Below are 12,199 nucleotides of genomic sequence, written 5' to 3' on the forward strand. Positions count from 1 at the left end.
CCGCAAGAAAGCCAAAATCCGGATAAAAATCGTGTCAAATTTCTGCCCAATTAGAGTTACGGATCTCTGGGCATTTAAGAAACGGTGAAAGGGCAGAATCGGGGAGCGCAGAAATAGAAGGAAACAGAGAGAGATCCAATCTCGGAGGGGCTCTCGCCCCTCCGCCGCCATGGAGGCCATGGACCAGAGGGGAAAACCTTCTCCCATCTAGGGGGAAGGTCAAGGAAGAAGAAGAAGGGGGGGGCTCTCTCCCCCTCTCTCCCGGTGGCGCCGGAACACCGCCGAGGCCATCATCGCGACAACGATCTACACCAACAACTTCACCGCCGTCATCACCAACTCTTCCCCCCTATGCGGCGGTGTGACCCCTCTTTTACCCGCTGTAATATCTACTTAAACACGGTGCTCAACGCTATATGTTATTTCCCAATGTTGTATGGCTATCCTATTATGTTTGAGTAGATCCGTTTTGTCCTATGGGTTAATTGATGATCGTGATTGGTTTGTGTTGCATGTTTTATTATTGGTGCTGTCCTATGGTGCTCTCCGTGTCGCGCAAGCGTGAGGGATCCCCGCTGTAGGGTTTGCAATATGTTCATGATTTTCTTATGGTGGGTGGCGTGAGTGACAGAAGCACATACCCGAGTAAGTAGGTTGTTTGCGTATGGGAGTAAAGAGGACTTGATGCCTTATAATGCTATGGTTGGGTTTTACCTTCATGATTTTTAGTAGTTGCGGATGCTTGCTAGATTCCAATCATAAGTGCATATGATCCAAGAAGAGAAAGTATGTTAGCTTATGCCTCTCCCTCAAATAAAATTTCAATAATGATTACCGGTCTAGTTATCGATTGTCTAGGGACAAATAACTTTCTCCTGAAAAAAAGCTCTCTGCTAAAACTAATTTAGTTATGTCTTTATCTAAACAGCCCCTAGCTTTTATTTACATGCTCTTTATTATCTTGCAAACCTAGCCTACAACACTTACAAAGTACTTCTTTTTTCATACTTGTTCTAGGTAAGGCAAACGTTAAGCGTGCGTAGAGTTGTATCATTGGTCGATAGAACTTGAGGGAATATTTGTTCTACCTTTAGCTCCTCGTAGGGTTCGACCCTCTTACTTATTGAAAGAGGCTACAATTGATCCCCTATACTTGTGGGTTATCAAGACCTTTTTCTGGCGCCGTTGCCAGGGAGCAATAGCGTGGGGTGAATATTCTCGTGCGTGCTTGTTTGCTTTATCACTAAGTGGATTTTATTTGTTGTTCTAAGTTGTTCTCTATCTTTAGTTATGGATATGGAACACGAAATACCAAAAAATTAGGTTTACTTGCTACTCATGGAGATGGGGAACCTCCTAAAGCCCTCGATGCTCATTATGTGGAAGATATTATGCACTACTTTAATAATCCTGAGAAAACCTCATTCAATTATATAATGGGAGACATGTTGGATCAACGTGAATACTTTAGGGATCATCGCTTGACTAAAAAATGGAAACTATTATGGGATCAAATTTATATGTTGCATTGGTATGCTCGGCAAATATGCTTGAGATATGATTATACTTGTTGCTCTAGGATGAAGGCTCCACACTTTCCCTTTTCATGCAAATTTAATGATAATGAAACCTTAGCTTCTTATGCTAATGATATATATGATCACTATGATGTGGAACACATAGAAGAATTTTTTGCTTTTAAGGGTGCTTGTGAAATTGAATCTTTGTTTAAAGAGTTTGAAGATTTTGATGATTCAGTTTATAGACCCGAAAATTTTGCTATCCTTAAATATTGCTATGAGAATTATAAATACAATTATGATATTGATGAATTTATTGAGAAAGTCTCCGCTATCCGAGAAGAGACTAATATTTTGCAGGAGTCTATGGAAGAAGAAATTGATGAAACTGTGAGCTCATTAGATGAAAAAGATGATGAGGAGAGTGAAGAACAAAAGGAGGAAGATCGGATTAGCTACCCGTGCCAACCTTCTAATGAGAGTAACTCTCCAACTCATACATTATTTAACGTCCCTTCGTTCTTACCGAAGGATGAATGCCATGATAATTTCTATGATCCCATTGATTCGTTTGAAATATCCCTTTTTGATGAACTCGATGCTTGCTATTCTTGTGGCCAAGATGCCAATATGAATTATGCTTATGGAGATGACCTTGCTATTGTTCCTTATGTTAAACATGAAATTGTTGTTATTGCACCCACACATGATAGTCCTATTATCTTTTTGAATTCTCCAAACTACACTATATCGGAGAAGTTTGCACTTATTAAGGATTATATTGATGGGTGGCCTTTTACCGTTGCACATGATAATTTTGATGAATATAATATGCATGTGCTTGCTACTCCTACTTGCAATTATTATGAGAGAGGAACTACATCTTCGCCTCTCTATGTTTCCAACACGATAAAAATGCAAGAAGCTTCTTATGCTATGCATTGATCTTTACTTGATGTTCATGAATTGTTCTTGTATCACATGCCGATGCATAGGAAGAGAGTTATACTTCGTCATTGCTTCATATATGTTGCTTTGTGCTCACTACTAAATGCCAAATCATCGCTAATTCAAATTGTCTTTGATATACCTTGGGATCCGGGTGGATTCATTACTTGAGCACCTTATTCCTAGCTTAATGGCTTTAAAGAAAGCGCTGCCAGGTAGACAACCCGGAAGTTTTAGAGAGTCATTTATTTCTGTTGAGTGCTTTTATAGAGTTGAAAAAAAAGAGGGGAACCCAAAACTTTTCAAAAAGGAAAGTGAAAGTGACAGAGACAAGCATTGTTGAAGTGAGGGAGCTCCTTGAAATTTGTTCATGCTCACTAAAACTTTGTGAATCTTGATTACAGAAACTTTTCAACAAAAATAATTATCCCCTTGTACAATTCATTTGTATCATAAAAATAATGTGCCAAGATTTGCCTTTAGGATGTTTACATTGCTTGTTGGTGTGTGCGGTGCAAAACAGAAACTTTGGCTGTAGTGCATGATTTTACATTTTTTACTGGAACGTGAAACGGTTCTGAAACTTTCTGCGCTGTCTTTCTATACAAATTGTTTACTTTTCCTAAATGTTTCATAATTTTTGGAGTACCAGAAGTATGGTGAATGTTGAGATTACTACAGACTGTCCTGTTTAAGACAGATTCTGTTTTTGATGCATTGTTTGCTTGTTTTGATGAAACTATCGATTTCTATCAGTGGATTAAGCCATGGGAAAGTTATATTATAGTAGCTACAATGCAAAAACAAAATATTAATTGGTTTGCAACAGTACTTAGAGTAGTGATTTGCTTTATTATACTAACGGATCTTACCCAACTTTCTGTTGAGTTTTGTGTGGATGAAGTGAACAAGGATCGAGGAGGTCTCGTTATGAGGAGAAGGAGGAGAGGTAAGAGCTCAAGCTTGGGGATGAACAAGGCACCCAATAAATATTCAAGGAGACTCAAGCGTCTAAGCTTGGGGATGCCCTGGAAGGCATCCCATCTTTCTTCAACAAGTATCAGTATGTTTTCGGTTTCGTTTCGTTCATGTGATATGTGCAAATCTTGGAGCATCTTTTGCATTTAGTTTTCACTTTTCTTTGATGCACCATGCTGGTATGAGATAGTCCATGGTTGATTTATAGAATGCTCTTTGCACTTCACTTATATCTTTTGAGTATGGCTTTATAGAATGCTTCATGTGCTTCGCTTATATCATTTGAAGTTTGGATTGCCTGTTTCCCTACACATAGAAAACCGCCATTTGTAGAATGCTCTCTTGCTTCACTTATATCTGTTAGAGCGCGGGCATATCTTTTGTAGAAAGAATCAAACTCTCTTGCTTCACTTATATCTATTTAGAGATGACAGGAATTGGTCATTAACATGGTTAGTCATTAAATCCTACATAAAACTTGTAGATCACTGAATATGATATGTTTGATTCCTTGCAATAGTTTTGCGATATAAAGATGGTGATATTAGAGTCATGCTAGTGGGTAGTTGTGGATTGTATAAATACTTGTGTTGAAGTTTGTGATTCCCGTAGCATGCACGTATGGTGAACCGTTATGTAATGAAGTTGGAGCATGAGGTATTTATTGATTGTCTTCCTTATGAGTGGCGGTCGGGGACGAGCGATGGTCTTTTCCTACCAATCTGTCCCCCCTAGGAGCATGCACGTAGTACTTTGTTTCGATGACTAATATATTTTTGCAATAAGTATGTGAGTTCTTTATGACTAATGTTGAGTCCATGAATTATACGCACTCTCACCCTTCCATCATTGCTAGCCTCTTCGGTACCGTGCATTGCCCTTTCTCACCTTGAGAGTCGGTGCAAACTTCGCCGCTGCATCCAAACCCCGTGATACAATACGCTCTGTGATACGTCCATTTTGCATGATGCTTTTATATCGATATTTATTGCATTATGGGATGTTATTACACATTATGTCACAATACTTATGCCTATTCTCTCTTATTTTACAAGGTTTACACGAAGAGGGAGAATGCCGGCAGCTGGAATTCTGGGCTGAAAAAGGAGCAAATATTAGAGACCTATTCTGCACAGCTCCAAAAGTCCTGAAACTTCACGGAAGTCACTTTTGGAATTAATAAAAAATACTAAGCGGAGAAAGCACCAGAGGGGGCCCACACCCTGGCCACGAGGGTGGGGGGCGCGCCCCCTGCCTTGTGGGCCCCCTGGTGGCCCTCTGATGCCCATCTTCTGCTATATGAGGTCTTTCGTCCGAGAAAAAAAAATCATAATCTAGCTCACGAGACGAAACTCCGCCGCCACGAGGCGGAACCTTGGCGGAACCAATCTAGGGCTCCGGCGGAGCTGTTCTGCCGGGGAAACTTCCCCCTGGGAGGGGGAAATCATCACCATCATCATCACCAACGATCCTCTCATCGGGAGGGGGTCAATCTCCATCAACATCTTCACCAGCACCATCTCATCTCAAATCCTAGTTCATCTCTTGTATCCAATCTTCGTATCCAAACCTCAGATTGGTACCTGTGGGTTGCTAGTAGTGTTGATTACTCCTTGTAGTTGATGCTAGTTGGTTTACTTGGTGGAAGATCATATGTTCAGATCCATTATGCATATTAATACCCCTCTGATTATGAAAATGAATATGCTTTGTGAGTAGTTACGTTTGTTCTTGAGGACATGGGAGAAGTCTTGCTATAATTAGTCATGTGAATTTGGTATTCGTTCGATATTTTGATGATATTTATGTTGTCATCCCTCTAGTGGTGTTATGTGAACGTCGACTACATGACACTTCACCATTGTTTGGGCCTAGAGGGAGGATTGGGAAGTAATAAGTAGATGATGGGTTGCTGGAGTGACAGAAGCTTAAATCCTAGTTTATGCGTTTCTTCGTAAGGGGCTGATTTGGATCCATATGTTTCATGCTATGGTTAGGTTTACCTTAATACTTCTGTTGTAGTTGCAGATGCTTGCAATGGGGGTTAATCATAAGTGGGATGCTTGTCCAAGTAAGGACAGTACCCAAGCACTGGTCCACCCACATATCAAATTATCAAAGTACCGAACGTGAATCATATGAACGTGATGAAAACTAGCTTGACGATAATTCCCATGTGTCCTCGGGAGCGCTTTACTTCATATAAGAGTTTGTCCAGGCTTGTCCTTTGCTACAAAAAGGATTGGGCCATCTTGCTGCACCTTATTTAATTTTATTACTTGCTACTCGTTACAAATTACCTTATCACAAAACTATTTGTTATCGATAATTTCAGTGCTTGCAGAGAATACCTTACTGGAAACTGCTTATCATTTCCTTCTGCTCCTCGTTGGGTTCGGCACTCTTACTTATCGAAAAGGCTACGATAGATCCCCTACACTTGTGGGTCATCAAGAATCTTTTCTGGCGCCGTTACCGGGGAGTGAAGCGCCTTTGGTAGGTGGAATTTGCTAAGGAAAAATTTATATAGTGTGCTGAAGTTTACTGTCACTTGTTACTATGGAACATAATCCTTTGAGGGGCTTGTTCGGGGTATCTTCACCCAGTAGAGCAAAGAGTTGCTCCTCAACCTACTGAACCTACTGAAAATGTTTACTTTGAAATTCCTTCGGGTGATAGAGAAACTGCTAGCTAATCCTTTTCAGGTGATGGAACATTACATCCCGATTTGCACCTAATCTATGTGGATGAAGTTTGTGGATTATTTAAGCTTGCAGGTATGCCCGAGGATGTTATCAAGAAGAAGGTCTTCCCTTTATCTTTGAAGGGAGATGCATTGACATGGTATAGGCTATGTGATGATATGGGATCATGGAACTACAAACGATTGAAATTGGAATTTCATCAGAAGTTTTATCCTATGCATCTTGTTCATCGTGATCGTAATTATATATATAATGTTTGGCCTCGCGAAGGAGAAAGCATCGCTCAAGCTTGGGGGAGGCTTAAGTCAATGTTATATTCATGCCCCAATCATGAGCTCTCAAGAGAAATGATTATTCAAAAATTTTATGCTCGGCTTTCTCTCAGTAATCGCTCCATGCTCGATACTTCTTCTACTGGATATTTTATGATGAAGACTATTGAATTCAAATGGGATTTATTGGAAAGAATTAAACACAACTCTGAAGATTGGGACCTCGACGAAGGTAAGGAGTTAGGTATAACACCTAAGTTTGATTGTGTTAAATCTTTTATGGATACCGATGCTTTCCGGGAATTTAGCACTAAATATGGACTTGACTGTGAGATAGTAGCTTCTTTCTGTGAATCCTTTGCTACTCATGTTGTTGGGGAACGTAGTAATTTCAAAAAATTTCCTACGCACACGCAAGATCATGGTGATGCATAGCAACGAGAGGGGAGAGTGTGATCTACGTACCCTTGTAGATCGACAACGGAAGCATTTAGTTGATGTAGTCGTACGTCTCCACGGCCCGACCGATCAAGCACCGAAACTACGGCACCTCCGAGTTCTAGCACACGTTCAACTCGATGATGATCCCCGGACTCCGATCCAGCAAAGTGTCGGGGAAGAGTTCTGTCAGCGCGACGGCGTGGTGACGATCTTGATGTACTACTGTCGCAGGGCTTCGCCTAAGCACCGCTACAATATTATCGAGGATTATGGTGGAAGGGGGCACCGCACACGGTTAAGAATATGATCACGTGGATCAACTTGTGTCTCTAGGGGTGCCCCTGCCTCCGTATATAAAGGTTCAAGAGGGGGAGGCCGGCCGGCCATCATAGGGCGCGCCAGGAGGAGTCCTACTCCCTCCGGGAGTAGGACTTCCCCCCCAAATCCTAGTTGGAATAGGATTCGCGAGGTGGGAACAGAGAGAGAGAGAGAGAGAGAGAGAAGAAGGGGGGTGCCGGCCCCCTCTCTCCTTGTCCTATTCGGACTAGGGGGGGAGGGGCGCGCGGCCCAGCCCTGGCTGCCTCTCCTCTTCTTCCACTAAGGCCCATTAAGGCCCATGTACCTCCCGGGGGGTTCCGGTAACCTCCCGGTTTTCCGGTAAAATCCCGATTTCACCCGGAACACTTCCGATATCCAAATATAGGCTTCCAATATATCAATCTTTATGTCTCGACCATTTTGAGACTCCTCGTCATGTCCGTGATCACATCCGGGACTTTGAACAAACTTCGGTACATCAAAATGCATAAACTCATAATATAACTGTCATCGTAACCTTAAGCGTGCGGACCCTACGGGTTCGAGAACAATGTAGACATGACCGAGACACGTCTCCGGTCAATAACCAATAGCGGAACCTGGATGCTCATATTGGTTCCTACATATTCTACGAAGATCTTTTATCAGTCAGACCGCATAACAACATACATTGTTCCCTTTGTCATCGGTATGTTACTTGCCCGAGATTCGATCGTCGGTATCCAATACCTAGTTCAATCTCGTTACCGGCAAGTCTCTTTACTCATTCCGTAATACATCATCCCGCAACTAACTCATTAGTTGCAATGCTTGCAAGGCTTAAGTGATGTGCATTACCGAGAGGGCCCAGAGATACCTCTCCGATGATCGGAGTGACAAATCCTAATCTCGAAATACGTCAACCCAACATGTACCTTTGGAGACACCTGTAGAGCACCTTTATAATCACCCAGTTATATTGTGACGTTTGGTAGCACACAAAGTGTTCCTCCAGCACACGGGAGTTACATAATCTCATAGTCATAGGAACATGTATAAGTCATGAAGAAAGCAATAGCAACATACTAAACGATCGGGTGCTAAGCTAATGGAATGGGTCATGTCAATCAGATCATTCAACTGATGATGTGATCCCGTTAATCAAATGACAACTCTTTGTCCATGGTTAGGAAACATAACCATCTTTGATTAATGAGCTAGTCAAGTAGAGGCATACTAGTGACACTCTGTTTGTCTATGTATTCACACATGTATTGTGTTTCCGGTTAATACAATTCTAGCATGAATAATAAACTTTTATCATGATATAAGGAAATAAATAATAACTTTATTATTGCCTCTAGGGCATATTTCCTTCAGCGTGCCCATAAGGAATTGTGCTCACATATGAATGGAGTGGCACACCGTTCATCCTCGAGACGGATAGCACCGAGGTTGCCGCAATGTTGTGAGTGACAAACATCAAAAGATCACCGGTATATTCATTGGTGATGGAAGCCACGAGATTATTACCAGGGGGTAGAGAGTGTTGGAATTTTTCTAGTAGGCCTTTGGCCCAAAGCCCAACTAAAATTCCAAAAATTCTCTTGGCCCATTCATGCACACATGTGAGTGGAGTGAGTGAGACTAGAGTTTAGTCCCACCAAAGAAGTTGAGAGAGACTTGCACCTCTTTATAAGGTGAGCTCTTCTACAACTTGTATGAGCATGAGAAGAGCAGACCTACACGCGCGCTCCTCCTCCTCGCCTCGTCACGATGCGCCACGGGTTGCGGGATTGAGCCGAGGACAGAGCTATGCACGTTGTCTATATTTTTGCTGCTTGGGGAAAATTAATGAGTCATTAATTAAATTAACGAACGCGTTAATTACTGAACCGTTTCCGATTCTATTGGATCGTGACGACTCGGACATGCGGTTTACTCCCATGACCTACCCGGCCCGCACTATATAGATAGGCAGATGTCTACCCTATCCGTCGCCGCTTCCTATGGTTTTGCACCACCATTCCAGATCATTGTGCCGCCAAGCAAGTTTGCCCCGCCTCTCGCGATCCTGTACGGGAGAGGGGCGATCAGGTTTTTGGGGAGCGCACTCGCGCGACTGCTGGCAGCAACGACTTCGCCAACGGCGACTTCTTCCCCGACCTTGGCAACCTCATCCTCGACGACATGGGCGATAATGTCAACGCCGGCGGTGCTGCTCCCGCTGCACCATATGTGATTCTATCCTTCCTGTTCGAGATCATGGTAGAATCCATGTTTCTAGTATGTTCCCTAGATGTGATCTGTTCATCTACTATGCTAGTTCGCATGATTAGTTTAATCTCTGCTATTGCAGTCATGATTTATCTTCTATTTATTCAGATTAAATCTCGTAGTAATTTGCTCATATTTCCAACAATCCAAAAACCTGATTATAAGCAATATACTCCAAGTGGTTTTGCTGCGGATTTGAAGCTGCCTACCTTTAAGGGGGTGCAATATAAGAGGTGGCGCACAAAAGCAGTCTACTGGTTTCAGACCACGTGCTGCTATGACGCCACTAAGGGCAAGCCTAAGGGCGATCTTAATCCAGCACAGCTGGAAGCTTTTGAGAAGATCGATACTCTCTTTAAAGGCGCTCTTCTGAGTGTTCTTGATGACTCCATTGTGGATTCATATATGTCGTTTGACAACGGCAAGGACATGTGGGCTGCGCTCGAGGCCAAGTTTGGTGCCTCGGACGCCGGCAGCGATTTGTACGCCATGGAGCAATTCTATGACTACAAGATGACTAATGAGAGCTCTGTTGTACAACATGCTCATGAGATACAGTCGCTCGCAAAAGAACTTGAGTACTTCAAGTGTGTGTTGTCGGACAAATTTGTTGCCGGAGGCATCATTGCCAAGCTTCCACCTTTGTGGAACAATTTTGCTACTTCCCTGAAACACAAGAGACATGAGTTTTCCGTTGCGGATATCATTGGTAATCTTGATGTTGAAGAGAAGGCGAGAGCAAAAGACACACGCGCTCGAGTTGCTGGGGGAGCTTCTAGTGCCCACATGGTACAAAAGAAGAACTTCCAGCCCAACAAGTTCAAAAATAACAAGAAAAAAACTCAGAGCAAAGGCAAGTTTGATGCAAAGAACAAGCCGTCACATTCTACCAACTTCAAGAAGAATTCTTATAAGAAGGGGAAGGGACTTTGCCATGTCTGTGGTGATCCTAATCACTGGGCTCCGAAATGTCCTAACCACTTTGAGGAGCGTGAACATGAGAAGAGCGGCAAGTCCACTAATGTTGTCATCGTGATACTGATATGAAGGAATTAGGGTACGGTATTTTCCTACCATCCTCTCAGTATTTCAATCCCCTGATTGGTTAATTGACACTGGTGCCAATGTACATGTTTGTGCTGACGCCTCCATGTTTTCTTATTATCAAGCCATAGGGACTTCTCCCATGCTGATGGGGAACAGGTCACATGCCATCGTTCGAGGTGTCATTATGGTTGATCTGAAGTTTACTTCGGGGAAGACCGTTACATTCATCATGTGCATTCCATCAATAGAAATCTCGTTAGCGGTTCCCGTTTATGTCGAAATGGTTTTAAGGTGGTTTTCGAGTCCAATAAAGTTGTAATTTCTAAGTATGGACAATTTGTTGGAAAAGGCTATGAGAGTGGAGGCTTGTTCCGCCTGTGTTTTTCAGATATTTGCACTAAAGTTATTAATAATGTTTGCCACAATAATGAGTCTGATATTTGGCATTCACTACTTTGTCACATTAACTTTGGTTGCATGACGCGGCTAGCCAATATGAATTTAATTTCGAAAATATATACGATCAAAGGCTCCAAGTGCCAAGTATGTGCGCAAGCTAAGCAACCTCGCAAGTCCCATAAGACTGCAGAGGCAAGAGACTTGGCACCACTAGAGCTTATACATTCTGATCTTTGTGAGATGAATGGCGTGTTGACAAAAGGTGGAAAGAGATACTTCATGACGTTGATTGATGACTCCACTAGATATTGTTATGTGTATCTTATGAAATCAAAAGATGAGGCTTTAACTTTCTTCAAAAACTATAAAGCTGAGGCAGAGAACCAACTTGATCGAAAAATTAAACGGCTTAGGTCCGATCGTGGTGGAGAGTATTTTTCCAATGAATTTGATTTGTTTTGTGCGAAACATGGTATAATCCATGAGAGGATGCCTCCCCACTCACCTCAGTCAAATGGGGTAGCCGAAAGGAAGAATCGAACTCTAACTGATATGGTTAACACCATGTTAGACACATCGGGTCTCTCCAAGATATGGTGGGGGGGAGGCGCTAATGACTGCGTGTCATGTCCTAAACTGAGTTCCCACAAAGCATAAGACCATGGCTCCATTTGAGGAATGGGAAAGGAAAAGATTGAAACTCTCTTACCTATGTACTTCGGGTTGTTTGGAGAAAGTCAATATACCAATTCCCAAGAAGCGCAAGCTTGGACCAAAAACCGTGGATTGTGTTCTTCTGGGCTATGCTTTTCATAGCATTGGCTATAGATTTTTGATAATAAAATATGAGGTATCCGACATGCATGTTGGTACAATTATGGAGTCAAATGATGCAACTTTCTTTGAGGACATATTTCCTATGAAGGATATGTCGAGTTCATCAAATCAGGAGATACCTACTCCATCTAGGGAGGAATTCGCTGTAATTCCTGAACCCACCATTGCGATGGAACACATTGAGAATCCTGTTAAGGGTGACAATGGAACTCCTGTGAGGAGTGAGAGATAGAGGACTGCAAAGTCTTTTGGTGATGATTTCATTGTGTACCTTGTGGATGACACACCCAGGACTATTTTAGAAGCCTATGCATCTCCTGATGCTGACTACTGGAAGGAAGCTGTTCGTAGCGAGATGGATTCCATCTTAGCTAACGAAACCTAGGAGATCATGATAACCCACAAGTATAGGGGATCAATTGTAGCCTCTTTCGATATGTAAGAGTGTCAAACCCAACAAGGAGCTAAAGGTAGAACA

Source organism: Triticum urartu, chromosome 2, assembly GCF_003073215.2.
Source record: "Triticum urartu cultivar G1812 chromosome 2, Tu2.1, whole genome shotgun sequence".
Taxonomy (NCBI): domain Eukaryota; kingdom Viridiplantae; phylum Streptophyta; class Magnoliopsida; order Poales; family Poaceae; genus Triticum; species Triticum urartu.